Source organism: Nyctibius grandis, chromosome 6 (assembly GCF_013368605.1).
Source record: "Nyctibius grandis isolate bNycGra1 chromosome 6, bNycGra1.pri, whole genome shotgun sequence".
NCBI classification, from domain to species: Eukaryota; Metazoa; Chordata; class Aves; order Nyctibiiformes; family Nyctibiidae; genus Nyctibius; species Nyctibius grandis.
In genome coordinates this window covers 26,832,023-26,844,918 of record NC_090663.1, presented here as the reverse complement: position 1 = coordinate 26,844,918, position 12,896 = coordinate 26,832,023, and positions in this window count along the sequence as shown.

Here is a 12,896-nt window from a genome sequence, read left to right as displayed (position 1 = left end):
CATAAATGTTCTACCCTTACACCCCAGAACATAATGCAGAGTGTCACAGCTTTTAATACAGTGAAGACTGATTGCTAGGATCACTGGGAAGTTAATCTTATTACTTCCTCTTTGCATTTTGAAGTAAGAAAGTTATATCATTTATATTCTTTTTGTTTGTCAATATTTGAAGTATTCAAATAGCCTAAGTGATGAGGGACATGAAGTACCTGGACGCAGAGAGAAATAGGTCAGTATTATTTGTGCTATAGTGTCAGGTGCAGCAAACTAACAGTTAAATTTGAATTACAGTAAATCATGTTAGGTCTGCACAGGAAAATAAAAGCCAGCAAGAAAGGCTAATTCTAAAAATAAAGCAGAAGTTGTTTGTAAGGGTGGTCCAGAAAGAAACAGGGCAGCAAAATTTGTAGATGTCTTTGTATAAAACACTAGAGGAATGTGTAACAAACCTGAAGAATGCACTGCTTTATTGTAAGGAAAGGAAAATCCTGGCTCAGGGAAAATGAAGATGTATCAATGAAGAAACGCGCATATTCCTCAAAGATACCGGCTCTTGGAAGAATAGCTGAACTGATACAAAGTTTTGAAATGGAAATTTCCTTTTGGAAAATGTTGCTCCACTGGGTGCAAAATGTAATTCACAAAGTAGAATGTTGAAAACAATTGGCTTTTGGAATGGGAAAATTTCAAAGAAATTCAAAATTGAAATGGGAGGTCCCATTTGGATATCTGCTTCTTGTTTTATTTTGATTCTCCTGTATTGCTTTTCCTGAGTTTTCAGTATTGGTATTCTTGTTCCATTGCATCACTTTTTAAAAATTTATATGCATGCATGTATGTGCATGTATGTATTATGTGATAATCTTTTAACAGTATTCACATTGTTTATTATTAACTGAAATAATTTTGATTTTTTCTGCAAAATAGATCATCTGTATTTTTCATCTCAAGTCCAGTTGAAAACAGACTCTGGCGTGCTGGAAATTCCCCTGGTCTAAATGAACTCCATTTCCTGATGAGCTGTGCTGCCAGCTGATAATTTGTTTGGGGAGCACCTCACCTGCCTCTACATTTCTCGTTTCTTTTTCTGTAAATAGTAGTTATTTTCTTGTCACTGAATTTTCTTTAATTCTTTATTGCTACTTCCCCTTGGTAGCTACAGTGATATGAAAAATCCTTATAACCTGTGAACTACCACTCCCTTAACTAAAATATGGTAAGTGGCCATGAACACACAGTATCACAGAACAATTGAGGCTGGACCTCTGGAGATTGTGTAGTCCAACCCTCCTGCTCAAAGCCAGTCATCTGGAGCAGGTTGCTCAGGCCACGTCCTGTCAGGTGTTAAATCTCTCCAAGGATGGAGACTCCACAGCCTCTCTGGGAAACCTGTGCCAGTGCTCGGTCCCCCTCATGGTGGAAATATTTTCCTTATACCTAATTGGAATTTCCTACGTTCCAGTGTGTCTCTCGTCCTGTCCCCGTTCACCTCCAAGGGGAGCCTGTCTTTCTCCTCTCTGCACCCTCCCATGACACAGTTGCAGTGAGCACACACCAAGTGGTTTAAATGCATCTGTTTTTACTGGGCATCCCAACCAGCTAGCAGCACACAGACTGTACGTTACTGCCTTGCAGCCTGCACCGTAGCTATGGTTCAGGGATGTGCTGAAGGTGTGGAGTGCCAGCTTATGAAATACAATAATATGATAACAAACACTTGTTGGATCATATCATCAGGTCTGCTGTTCTCTCTTACAAGATAATCAAAGATAAACGTTTATCCATGGTTCAAATCCATTCATTTTTACCCAGTATGGATGAAGGACTTCAGGTGGTGCTGTGTGTTTTGCAAATGCAGTGTGTCTGTCCCTATCCAGATAGTACAGTGGTTTACTATTTGGAGTCACTGGGCTTTTGCAAGAACCTACAAACCTAAGCAAAAAATATTTTAAAACACTCAGTTGTTATTACTGAGATTCTTCATATTTTTAATCTAGGGGGTTTGGTTTGGTAATTCAAGAACAGCGCACTTGACCTGAAAGAAAATGCGCACACGGTAAGGATTCTCACTGGTTATTCCTGCCCTGGTGAAAAGGAGCATTATCACAGCTGGCTAATCTTCTGCTTTGTTAGTTTATGAAATACTGGGATTAGAAAAGGAGCGTGACAATTTTGTGCTGATTGGCAAAAGGCTTTGCTAGGCTGTCAGAGGCTCCTTTGGAGCCCTGAAGAGGAGAGATGGCGTGATGGCAGCACAGATATAGGTGCGGGCTGAACAGCCCCGGCGATGGCTGGCAGGAAGTGCTGTCCCCAGCGCACTGATTCAGCAGCCGGGAGCTCATTGTGCAAGAGGAATGGCACTAGTAAGGTGTTTACGTCCTCTTATCAGGCCAGTCAGTGTAAATAATGGCTTTGTCAGCAGTATGGCTGTGACCAAAAAGCTTTGCGAATGCAGTGTAGGGATTGCCTGGACCTCCTATAGCAAGGTAAATCATGCTGTTCGAGCCCTTGGAAGTCCTTTGGAAAGGGACAGGAGAGTTATGATTCTGCTGTGGTCAGAGAGATGTTTCATCCTATTTCAACTATTTTAAACCAGCACGTCTCCATTAGATTCGGAGAACCTATGCTGATTTAGGTCTAGTTCAAAGTACCTGAATGCTCTGTGATAAGAAATGCTGTAGCTATGCATTATACCCTTGTATGTAGGGTATATATATTATAACCAGTTTCATAAAGTGAAAAGCTTTCCTTACTGTGTGACCATTATAATTATATATATGTATTTGCTTAATAGAGTTCTTTAAGATTCTGTTTCTGGCCAATAACAGCAACAGGTTGTGTCTTTTTAGTTTCTAGGAGCAAACAGAAATACCAGTAGGAAAAAAGAGATGGGGAGGAGATTTCTGATTTGTAGTGTTTTAGCTTATAAGATGAGACAAAGGGACCCGCTTAGTAGATGAGGGCAGGGCTGTGGATGTAGTCTATCTAGACGTCAGTAAGGCATTCGGCACTGTCTCCCACAGCATCCTCCTAGACAAACTGGCTGCTTGGGGCTTGGATGGGTGGACTCTTCAATGGGTTAAAAACTGGCTGGATGGCCGAGTCCAGAGAGTGGTGGTGCATGGGGCAAAGTCCAGCTGGTGGCCGGTCACTAGCGGTGTTCCCCAGGGCTCAGTTCTGGGGCCGGTGCTGTTCAATATCTTTATAGATGATCTAGATGTAGGGATTGAATGCACCCTCAGTAAATTTGCAGATGACACCAAGCTGGGTGGGAGTGTCGATCTGCTGGAGGGTAGGAAGGCCCTACAGAGGGATCTGGACAGGTTAAGCTGTTGGAGCAAGTCCAGAGGAGGGCGACCAAGCTGGTGAAGGGTCTGGAGGGTCTGACCTACGAGGAACGGCTGAGGGAGCTGGGGTTGTTTAGCCTGGAGAAGAGGAGGCTCAGAGATGACCTTATTGCAGTCTACAACTACCTGAAGGGAGGTTGTAGCAGAGTGGGAGTCGGCCTCTTCTCCCAGGCAACTAGCAATAGGACAAGAGGACATAGCCTCAAGCTTCGCCAGGGGAGGTTCAGGTTGGACATTAGGAAGCATTTCTTCTCAGAAAGGGTCATTAGACATTGGAATGGGCTGCCCAGGGAGGTGGTGGAGTCACCATCTCTGGCTGTGTTTAAGAAAAGACTGGACATGGCACTTAGTGCCATGGTCTAGTTGACATGGTGGTGTCAGGGCAACGGTTGGACTCAATGATCCCAGAGGTCTCTTCCAACCTGGTTGATTCTGTGATTCTATGAGGAGTTTTCACTCCTGCCCCATTCTCACGTAGCAATCTGGAGAAGACAAGAAGATTACATTTTTTTTCAACCAGAGATGAGTTATCAAACAGAATGTAGGCACTTAAGTCTCTGCTTACAGCCTCAACAATACTTAGAATTATATGCCCCAGTAAGGCAATTAAATTCCCCAAATCAGTAATTAGACTTGAGAAACTTAAGCTTGAATATCAAGTCCCAGAGTCAGTGGGAGGTCACCGAAATTACAAACAGATTTACATTTACTTTTTGGTCACCATTTTGCATCTTTCTGAAATGTAATTGAATTAGCAGCTGAAGATACTAAATTGCTCATAGCAGTAAAAATACCCCACTGTATAAATCCGTGATACACCCCCACTCTGAATACTGTGTGCTGTTCTCAAAGAGGGTACAGTAAAGTTATACAAGGTATAGAGAAGGTCAACACATATCATTGAAGATATGGAATAGCTTTCATATCAGGAATACTTAAATAGACAAAGATCCCTGAGCCCAAGGAGAGATAACTGAGGGAGGATAAACCAGCAATCGATAAATGGAGCAGAAGGGAGAAGCTGTGTGGGGGATGAACTGCGTACTGTTTCCTGTGGTACAAGAATTAGGGGGCATCAAATGAAATCATCAGGTGAGAAGTTCAAACAAATAAAAGGAGATGATACTTCACGCAACATGTTAAAACAGAATTCATAGGCATTGGCTATCGTGGATACTTGGGGCTTCTATGGTTTCAAAAAGTAATTGAGTAGGAAGTTAAGCATCAAGCACATAGAGAGCTCTGAAGAGATGCAGAAAGCCAAAGCAATACTTAAACAATTAAATGTATTCAGTAGAGAACATTTTAATATAATTTTCAATAGCATGTTTATTCTATTTTCTTTTTTGTCATTAACCGTGTCACCTCGTGTTTTTAAATTGAGCTGCTCAGAGCAGAGTCTATCCTGCATGTTTGTTCAACACTTCTGAATTTATATTCTGTAAAGTGACAAGTATTTTTGTGGTGCTTTCTAAACGATAAACAATACTGATGAGTCTCCACACTTGAGCCTGGCTGGTGTGTACCTAGCTGCTTTTCAGAAGGAAAATACCTTAAGTGAAAATACCTTAAGTAGAGTCAACAGCAGATCCGAAGGAGCAATCGTGTCACTGCTACGCTTGTCATCTTTACGTGTCCTGCTGACATCTAGGTGTGCAGAGAGCCGAATTAAATTAAGAGATGTTACTGTGGCTTGTACAAACAGATGAACCATTTTGCCGAATGCAAATAACTAACTTTGCAAATTTTGCTCTAATGAAAGCAAGAGGGTGGAGCTACAAACCTTGTCACGCAAATGCAACTTTCAACAGAAAAGTATCAGTTTTACAAAAATTAAACTTGCACCCATGCCACAGAAACTTTCTCAAGGGTAGGTGCAGGTTATTGCTGCTGAGGTGCCTGTGGTGGTTTGGGTGGAAGACACCGAGCATCTCTTGGATGACACTGACACAAATAAGTAGCCTGAGAAGCTGCACAAGCTGCCTGTCTGCCGCAGCCATTTTCAGGCCCCGCCATCTAAAACACTGTTAACCAGTGGCAGATGAGCTACACCTCATCTGAAAGGCTCCTTGAAACGATCACAAGGAAATAAAACACATATAAACCATACTTCCACACTGCCAGGCGGGCAAGCCTGGGGAACAAGCTACACAAAAGAAAACGCTGTAAATGAGCACTGAGAGCTTAACCTCATTTTTGGTAGTTGCATATAGGTCTTGTGGCTGTACTGTGGAAGATGGTGCAAGGATTTTTTTCACCCTGAAAATAGGTGGTTCTTTGATCAAAAAGGGTCGGCAAATACTGTTTTAGTGTTAAGGACCTTCAGCTCCCATAATCGCTGTGAGCAAGCTGTGGCGTGGGGGTCTGGCTGCCTGTTCTGCATCAGACAGGATCTCCACTGCTGTGTTTAGAGGGTGCCTGCCACGGCAGCCAAAATAATGGAGTTCAGGGATTAAAACCTGCTTGTGCGAGCCTTACCTGAACATACTGATGCTGTACCTGGTTCCTGGAGGGGCCTGTTCATGCTTAAAAAGCCCCCCGAGCAGACAAATCCCCTCAACCCCCTCATGTTTTATTTTTAAGTGGTAGCAAATAACTTGTCAATAAACAGAAGCATCACTGAGAGACGGTATGTTGCTTCCTTGAAGGTAAATAATTTACTGAAATCTTGGCTTTAGGCAGGTAACTTTATAAACTGCTGTTGTTATTTCTTCAGTACAGTATATGCAGATGAACTGTGGTTCATAATCTGGGATGGTGTTATTGTTTGCATTACCCACATAAATCTTCCAGCATCTATATATTTCATAAGGGAACAAACATTTCTGTCTATTACATGAACATGACTATTGTAATAAACTCATGTTATGACAGACTGTAATTACTGCAAGCAGTCTCCCCAAAGCCTCCAGCCAGGGTGTTGCACTTAGACAAGAGTATTTCCAGCAGCCTAGAGAGGATCAGCAGATCAGGCTGGACAATGATGCCTATTTTCTGTTGGTCCTGCCTTGCTGTGGGGACTGGAGACCCAACAGCCCAAAACCCCAGGGTGAAGTATGCTGCCTTTTGCCCACTGCCTGGGGAGAAGGTCAGGGAGGAGTTCTCTCGCCCCGGGGCTGGCGGGGCTGTTGCAGAGGGAGGGGAGGGATGTGCAACGCCCTTGGGTGGCTGCGGTGCACACACCCGGCTGTGCCGGCTCTGCCTCGTGTGGGTAGAAACAAGCTACCAACCAACAAGGACATGAAGCAGTAAGTGTTGAAGTTAAACACTTTTAAAATCGCTCCCCAGAGCATTACCGAAGTTGGCAAAGTGACTCTCTGAACCGCCAACATTAAAGCTCAGCGCATGGAGACCTCTTGCAGAGATCTGTGAAGATCTGCCTGTGCTAGTGCTTAAAAATTGGAGCAAATTGAACAGAGAGACTGCTTTGATCTCAGGTAAAATTGTAGCGAGGCTGTTGTGGCATGCAAATAGTGAGTAGAAATGGTAGTTGCATAATTAATGCTCAGCCAGGTAGTTTTATGGTAGCTAGATTTCAATTTGATTGCAATTTATCCCCTCACTTCCAAATTAGAAATTGGACTAACAATACTCCTTCTGCTACCCTTTAGATTTCTGAATAGAATTTATCCCCATGTCATTGGTTGAAAAAGTGCCTGACAGGAAAGCAGCACAATCCCACTGCATTAAGTGAATTAGAAATTGCTTAATTGATAGCTCTCAAAGAACAAGACTTTACAAGCTTTGTTATACAAAGAAGCAATTTGCAATAATGGTTTATTTTGCCTTCGATTTCCATGAATCTCTGACCATTTTCCGGCACTTCAGTTTTCTCTCTGGAAACTTCTCAGGCTGTAAATCCATGACTATTAACGCTGGATCCACGTATGACTGGATCTCCCAGAAGTACATGTTTGATTCAGATCAGGTGTGGCACAGGATCGCCTTTCTGTGTAATCACCGAAAGCACATTTCTGTTGCCTCTGTACGCTGGCCTGGCTGGTGAACATGTGGAGGGGGTCAGGCAGGTGCAGTAATGGGTCAGGCATAACGGCTGCAGGTACCAGTCAGAGTGAACCCAACAGGGATTTTTTGGTACAATCTGAATTGTCAGGGTGACTTTATACCAGATCGGTGCTTTGCACATGGGATTCTGGCGGTTGTGATCCCAATCAATAACGCTTCAAATCCAGATTGACATACCTTTTACCATAGCAGCAGTAGCAGCCATAAGTGCAGAGGCTCTATTTCTCAGCTCCCTGATTTCAGGGTGAGGGCAGATGCGTTACCTGGCCCTGCCGTGGCAAATGTTGTACAAGAACAAGCCACCCGCCAGCCCAGCCCTGCGTGGAAAATATGCCACCAGCAACGCAATTGCCGGGTGCTGTGAGTGAAGTATCACAAAGAATGGAGAAAGAAGAAATTTTCCTCTTTGCTCATTTTTATTGTTTTTATTCCATTTTTATTAAGCGGGACTACATCTTTGAAATATCATTTTGGCAGCTCTTTCCCCTGTACCACTCCCAGCACAACAAAGAAGGAAAAGAAAACAACCTCCACCCTGAGGATGTTGATTCTCCAACAGAGGACAAGTGGCCCTATGTTTTATATCTGTTTCATGTAAATTATATTCTGCTGGTGTTCAACCAAGTGGCACACAAAAGACGTGCCACTGACAGGAATGGGAATGGGCCAAGCAGGAAAGAGGCGGAAGAGGAAAGGAGAGGAGTGATGGATGAAAGTTAGCCTGTCACTAGCGAAAGCCGGGGACTGGGTTTTGTGCAATGGTTTGAGCAGAAGCAGTTTTCACCCACTGGGGCTTCAAATTCAGCCTCTCTGTGGTGAAGTGGTACCTGTGACCCCAAATTAGTTATTGAGGGTGGCTGGAGAGGTTGAGAGAGGACCAGGAAACCCAAGGCGTGCTAGGTCAGAAGCCGGTGCAGGCGCAGAACAGCCCCGTGCAGAGGGGCTGAGAGCACGCAGCCGCCCGCGCTCCTCCACACCCGCCGTAGGTGAGGCATCGCTGCGGCAGGGAGCTGGACTGATTCAGATCCACCCTCTTTTTCTAATAGCTGCACGTCCCTCTTCATTATCCTAACACGCTGCTTATTCCATTGCTATGCGCAATACTGGCTCCTCCTTGGCTCTCGTGCTCCAAGGTGTTTTTTAAGGTCTATCACCAAATTGTGATTAAAAAAATCAATCCCACCAGATGAGGAAACTTCATCAAAGCAGTGAGGGGTGCTGGTTTTGAACTAAGAGAATAAAACATCTCTAATATATTTCTAGGGAGCTAGAGCAGAGGAAATATCTAAGCCAAGGTGACAGTGATATTGCACAGATATGAATCCTTAAGCAATAATTTGTAGGAAATACGTATGAGTTATAATGAACATTATTAAATATGTAACAAAATGAAGAATATCACAAGTTGTTTTTTTCTTAGAGGTGTTTGACGGGAGGGTTCAGCCTTTACAAACATATTTTCTTTCTTTTGAGGTTGTCGTGGTTTTGCTGACTAAGGATTAACTAGAAGTTTTACTCTTGGTGTACATGTATGAAAGACATTTTGAATATTGACATATATTCATGTGCCAAGACATTAATTATGCAGTTTCGCTATGAAATTCAAATATTAATTATACAATTCATTATGCAATTATACAATGACATTTATTCAATATACATGTACACACACACACATATATATATATATGAAAGAGACATTTTTTATATTGCTAAAATGAATATTTCAGACAAAAAGGAGTAATTTTTTTTATGAGGACCGAAGTCAGACCTAGCCACAATCAGGGATATTAAAGAATGCTCTGCCTGTTGAAGGCTGGCTTTTTGAGGTCAGAAGAGACATAAAAAATATAACTGAGATACTCTTTCAGCTGAAATATAATTAAATCCACAACTGCTACTGGCGTCACATCTTCTAAACAAAGTGAAAGACAGATCTGGGTTCTGTCATAGCACACCAAAGTGGAACTGTGAAGAGAACCAAATTTCTTCTGTTTCAAAGGAAAAGCTGAGTCATGTTTGTGTTCGCTCAGGAAGGGCAGTAGCTGGGAAAGAGCTGAGGCAAATGCAAGCCAGAGAGGTTCCCTGTAGCTGAAAGACTTCTCACAGGCAGAGTGGAGACATGGGTGTTGGAAAGTGAACTTACACTGGTGTGAATACAGATGAGCTTTTAGATATTTGCTGTGCTGGTCTGACTGATGGCACCATCAGCATGTCACCTCCCAGCAGAGACCATCCCTCAGGCAAGGATGCTGCAAGAAACTAGTGCTTCAGATGCATAACAATTTCAGATGTTGATGTCTCTCCTGGGTAAAACAGCTGTGGGAGAGGAGAAGGGGCAGTAGATGGATCATTGGGGTGCGTGGCTGTTGGTATCAGCCGTACACTCCTCTGTGGGCAGGTGTGCAGGAGCTCTGCCTTGCCCCAAGCCGAGCAGAGCTGAGAGAACTGCTCGTAGGGTGACATAGGCATGAAGGTGGTAGTGATCCCTGACGTGAGGGAGACTGGGGGTCACCCGCACCTCAGGCTCACTGTCCTGCTGCACGGCTCCTTGCTGGCTCCCCAGGCAGGCACATGCGCTTCCCTGCAAATGCCCGGGGCACGCTAAGCCATGCTGCCAGCAGCGTGCCCTCGGCTTTACTGCAGTGCACAAAGTGCATGGAGGTTTTATGCACTTTGTCCACAAACCCCTCTTTGTTAGTCTCTGTGGGGCAAGATTCCCCAGCAGTCACGCTGGAGAGCACTTGTAGCAATACGTTAAAATAAAATTTCTGCCTCTCTGAGAGGCTGGCTGTTTCCATATGTTTCAAGGAACCACAACATTCCCCTGCACAGTCCTCTAATTTAGGAAGTCACAAAGATTTTACTGTAGATACAACAGAGACTGTTATGTTTCCTTGGGACTATTGTAGTATGTCAGTATTGGATACCATACAAAAAAAAAAAAAAAAGGTTTTGATCTGAATGAAGAATCTTTGTTGAAATGACAGGGACTTGGGCTGACAGTTCAGTAATTAATTATTAAATATCTATGCTTTTAACATTAGAATTTTTAAACTGGATTAAAATTTTCATGCTTTTGTATTGCTGTGAAACTTGATTGGCAAATTGATAAAGCAAGTCATTGAGAAATACGAAGTTTCATAATGGGAACAAAGACTCCATGTCAAAGCAGGATGAGTTAGAAACAAGGCTGTTCACAGCACAATGAGACTTTGATTTATTTTGGTGTGGTTTATTACCTGGATATATTTAACGCCTAGTGTTAAACTCACCTGTTTGCTACACTGTAAACATGGACACAAAACCCTCTTTATTTTGCTTCCTGTAAGCTGTCAATTCTAACTGGATTGCCCACATTCATAAAAATTCTCGGGTCTGTACTTCAGCTGTGTGGTCTGCGGGGCCTTCTCCCAGACAGGAGCGGAGAGCTTCAACGTGCAGGGACGGGAAAACAGCATGGATGTGGCAGATGTTGCTGGGAAGACAAGATGAATGTCCAAGTGCATTTTCCCACAACATCTTCATCTGTGTGCATCATGCATTAACAAAAATATCAGTGAATTCATTCAAATACATTTCTCTTAATAGCACCCTGATTGATTGTTGAAACAAGTAATGCCATGTTTGCAAATATTCAAATGTTTCTTTTTCCATTCCTTTCAGCCTTGCAGTCTACACAATTATGTTTAATGATAGGAGAACAGATTGTGAAAGTCACCAGTTAGCCATGTCACTAATTATCCATACTATACATCTGAGTTTTAAGTTTCTTAGCTAAAATTCAGCATTTAAGTTTCTTAGCTAAACTCAATACTTGCTGCAGTCTCTTTGGGGTAGAGGGCAAACTAAGGAGAATTTCATTTTCTCCCAAGAGGTATGACTGTTACCTCCCTCCCTAATTTACCTCCTCTCTTCCAGTCCCTTACTGGCTTAAGGCAAGTCTTAAAGAGGTGTTTGCACCCTTTTTCTCTTACACATCCATGTTTCTGCTGCTTGTTTCTTCCAGTCTTCCTTCTGTCTCCAACTCTCTGATTAATAAGAGAATTGTCAGCTCTGGGGGTTTCGTTGGGATCTTTGTTCTGTTTGGTGTAAACCACATTTTCTGGAGCTAAGCGACTGGGGCAAGAATCTCATCTTTATTTTTGTAATAAAGGAAAAGTTTGCATATGAACCCTAGGGACTCAAAAATCAGATGGCGAACAGAAAGAACAAAAATGTCATTTTGCTTTGGAGTCTTGTGATTCTTTGGGGCCTGACTCATGACTCTGGTGTGCTGGGATTTGGCAATGTTAATTTCCTCCTCCCTGTTTTCTCTGCTATGCTCCTCAGGAGTATTTCTAGGAAAGAGCTTCTACCTTTCCACTTTTTCTTTGTCAGATCAGCTTTCCCACCTCTTCTGAAATACCCTGTCTTTGGTGGTCACAGTGGCCCCCGCTGTGTGAGAGAGCATGCGTTGCTGTGTTCATCCTCACTGCGCTGCTGGTAGGGGCATGGTCACAGCTACTGCAGGCGGAGCGGAGGCAGAGGGGCTGTGAGTACTCTACCCCAGCAACTTGGGCTCCCATGTGACCTGGAGCAAGGGTCCCCCAGCAGCAAAGCATCTCACGTTCACACTCCCACTCACACTTGTAGTTGGCTTGAGCTCAGTTAGCCCACAAATCCCATCTGCACCTGTGGCAAGAGACATTTCTGTCTCGCTCCAGGCATTCTTGTCTGTCTGATAAAGGTCGTATGATATGTCTGCAAGGGCAAATGGACTAGGCAGAGACTTCACAGAGTCCTAGGACCTGTTTGCACTGCATGGAAGTAAGTGTGCCCTTGAGTGCACTTCAGTGCATTGGGTGCACATAGAGTTCATCCCTGTGAGTACCAGCTGGCCTGTCCCAAAACCTTCCCTGAATGTGCTTCTGCAAGCAAGTAAGGAAGAGTCTGGCCTGGAGCTTTGTCTTTGTGATGCTGCCACACCACAGTGGAGATGCACGCTGGAGATTAAGGGCTAGATTAACATTTAGCCTGGTATCTGGCTAACCTGATGCTTGTGTGTTATTGAGATCATCAGAACCCCCTGCGCAAGGTCTGCTTAGCCTGGGAGGCACTTGATGTCCCTTGGCATTGATGATGACAAAAGTTAAGGCCATAATGCACCTACATTTTTGCTGTGGGCATGCACACAATCCTCCCTCCCCTCCCCAGTGCCTCTGAGCTGTTAATGGCTGCTTCCTGCGGGCATTCACAGCTCCAGGTCTCTCTACCTCACTTGAAATGTGAGAGAGCACGCCTTCTGCATTGCGCTGTCCCAAAGCATGAGAAGCAGGAGTCACTGCTTCTGCATGCCCCAAAACCTAAAGAAAACCCAACCCAAACCCCCAGAACCTTGCACAGACATGGTAGAAATTCAAGTCCTGATCCCTCTTTTGCTGGGTCTAAACCCAGTTCTCCTGTAAAAAGTGCCCAGTTCAATAGACTGGAGGATATTCTGCAGTGTGTCTCAGCTCTTCCAGTTTGTATAAAGTGCTTAAA